Source organism: Meriones unguiculatus, chromosome 8, assembly GCF_030254825.1.
Source record: "Meriones unguiculatus strain TT.TT164.6M chromosome 8, Bangor_MerUng_6.1, whole genome shotgun sequence".
NCBI classification, from domain to species: Eukaryota; Metazoa; Chordata; class Mammalia; order Rodentia; family Muridae; genus Meriones; species Meriones unguiculatus.
Window position 1 is genome coordinate 98,520,567 of NC_083356.1, and position 3,288 is coordinate 98,523,854.

Below are 3,288 nucleotides of genomic sequence, written 5' to 3' on the forward strand. Positions count from 1 at the left end.
AAAATGAAATTATTTAACATATAAGTTTATTATAAAAATTATTGCAAGGGGCCAGAAAGATGCCTCAGTGGATAAAGGCATTTGACACCACGCCTGACGACCTGAGTTCAATCTTTGGCACCCACATGATAGAAGGAAAGAACCAACTTCTAGAAAGTGTTTTCCAGGCCACGTGCATTCCGTGGCATGCTTGTGCATCTCTCCCACACAAATAAATAAATACATTTAATTAAAAATAATTTTTAAAATTCACAGATGTGGGAATAAGTACAAAATCCCTACCATGACATACCATTTGTAAACAAATCTCAATCACCTTCTAGACTTTCAGAACACACAGACGCACATGTTCACACACACACACATGCGTATCCTTTTTATAATTTGCCTAACTTATGCTTATTTTCTATTTCCCACCAAAATAACAAGGGGCTGGAGATATGGCTCATTGGTTAAGAGCACACACTACTTTTGCAGATGAGTTCAGTTCCCAGCACCCAAGTTGTGTGACTCAAAGTTGCCTGTCACTCCAGCTCCAAGGGAATCTGATGTTTCTGGCCTCCACAAGCACCAGAACTAATGTACATATAAACCTCCCCTATAAACACATAATTAAAACATTTTAAAATATCTTAAAAACCCAAGCAACAACAATTAGTGACACTAATAAAGGCAGTGTTCATGTCGGCATCACTTTATTATAGAGGAGTCACTTATCTGTCGTCTTATAGCTGCTTGTGCTGAAGCTGCCTCTGCACTGAGAGCCTTTACACCAAATGACGGGTTATTTCTTTCTCCGTTTTTACTGTATTTCAGCCGCGGAGATTCCCCAAAGCAGGTCCCCTGGCCTCTCTGTAAGGTGTTCTACAAAGTACATCCACTCAAAACCTGGATTACCTACAGAATTGAATACCACTCTGCAGTTGCCAAGTGGTTTTCTTTAGCTGTGAACAGGGTGGCCTTCTCAGCCTGATGCGTTCAATACCTGGATCACGTCGTAAGCGACGACAATGGAAACTACAACAAAAGCTTCATAGTGGAGATCCCTAGATAGCCCAGCTAATCCTGCCAGTGCTCTGGGGTTGGGGTATCTCAGTGGTAGGGCACACAGTGGGGTTCAGTCCTTATCACTGTCAACAGGCAAAGCTGACTTGGACATGTCCCCTCCTGGACGATATGCTAATAAATGGGGGAGGGGTGTCACGTGCACGCTTTGTTATTTTGAGAAGAGTACTATTCCATTTCATGCCTCCCTTGTGGTTTATTACCTAGACATGGGCGCTATCTCACAAACCTCTGGGTCATTGGTTTAGTAAAGGCAGCATATGGCGGCTCAATAAAACTTGTCTCCCCTCATTTCTCCATCTTAGGCCATTTAAAGCCTCGTGAACATGAGACGCCACATATAAAGCTCACTGTGCACTTCACAGGGGGAGCTCTAAGTAATGGCTAACATTTACTGAGGTCTTACTTACCCTGCTATGCTGACCGCTCTTAGTGCTCTGAGGGCGTGTTTCTCACTTAACGCTCACAGTGAAACTCAGGAAAGTCCTATAAATATCCCAGTTTTATAGATGAGCCACGTTGAGATTTAGAGCATTCAAGTGAATAGAGCTGTGGCTTAAACAGGGCTGTTCTCAAAACTGGAAGTAGAGCAAAGCATTCCAAGATCAGATGTGCCCCGACTAAGGCCTGCACGCCTGACACCCTTACACCCTGTCCTTCTTCCTCCCTTTCCCTTTCATCCATGGGGTTACTCACTGGATTTTGACTGACTAAAAGCTCAGGACACACCCCACACCTTACAAACTGATCCTTGCACTGCCTTTTGCACAGTGGTAGAAAATTAAACATCAAATCAAATTAAATGAAAAAAAATGAGGAGAATAAAAAGCAGCCAAAGATTGGTTTAAAAAGCAAATCAACTGGCTGCATGTAGAAGAATGCAAATAGATCCATATCTATCACCTTGTACAAAACTCAACTCCAAATGGACCAAAGACAGCAACATAAACCCTGAAGGAAGAGAAAGTGAGGAATAACCTTGAAAACGGGATTTTCTGAACAGAACACCAATAGCAAAGGCACTGAGATCAATAATTAATAAATGGGACATTGTGAAACCGAAAAGCTTCTGTAAAGCAAAGGACACCATCATTTGGATCAACTGGCAGCCTACAAAATGGGAAAAGATTTTTACCAACTCCACATCCAATAGAGATAATAGCCAAGATTTATAAAGAATTCAAAAAAACTTGACATCAAAAAACCAAATAACCCAATTAGAAATGGAGTTCTGATTTAAATAGAGAATTTTCAATAGAGGAGACTCAAATGGCTGAGAAATAATTAAAGAAATGCTCAACATCCTTAGCCATCAGAGAAATGCAAAGCAAACCGACTTTGAGATTCATCTTATACCAGTCAGAATGGCTAAGATCAATAATACAAGTGACAGCTCACGCTGGCAAAGGAACCACTCCTCCATTGCTGGTGGGAATTAAAACTTGTACAGCAACTATGGAAATCAATATGGTGGTTACTTAGAAAGAGAGAAATTGATCTACCTCAAGATCCAGCTATACCATACTCAGGCATATATGCAAAGGGTGCTTCATCCTACTTGAGGAACACTTGTTTGACCATGTTCATTGCTGCCTTATCCATAATAGCAAGAAACTGGAAACAACCTAGATGTCCTTTAACAGAAGAATGAATAAAGAAAATGTGTTACATTTACACAATGGAATATTACTCAGCTCTTTAAAAAAAAATAACATCATGAAATTTGCAGGCAAACAGATGGAACTAAAATAATAATAATAATAATAATAATAATAATAATAATAATAATGGTGTGTGAGATTACCCAGACCCAGAAAGATAAATAAGGTATGTATTTACTTACATCTGGATATTAGACATTAAATAAATGATAACCAAGCTACAATCCATAGATCCAGAGAAGTTAGAAATAGAAGAAGAGACAGGGTGGGTGGAGGCATATGGATCTCCCCGGGAGCAGGAAATAGGTCTCATGAATAAATTGAAGATGGGGACGGGCAAGAATCAGATGGAAACTGGGAGGAGAGAGGGAACTGAGGAAGACATGAAGGGAGAGAAGACTAGAACTAAAAAGCCTTTGAGGAGCATTTGAGGGATGTTATGGAAACCTAGGGCAATGGAAACTTCCTATAAGATACAAATAATGAGGAAGATGGAAATCCTACTTGTCATATCTTATCACCAAATGAAGCTTCTGGCGCTGGCACCAAGTTTCATCTAATT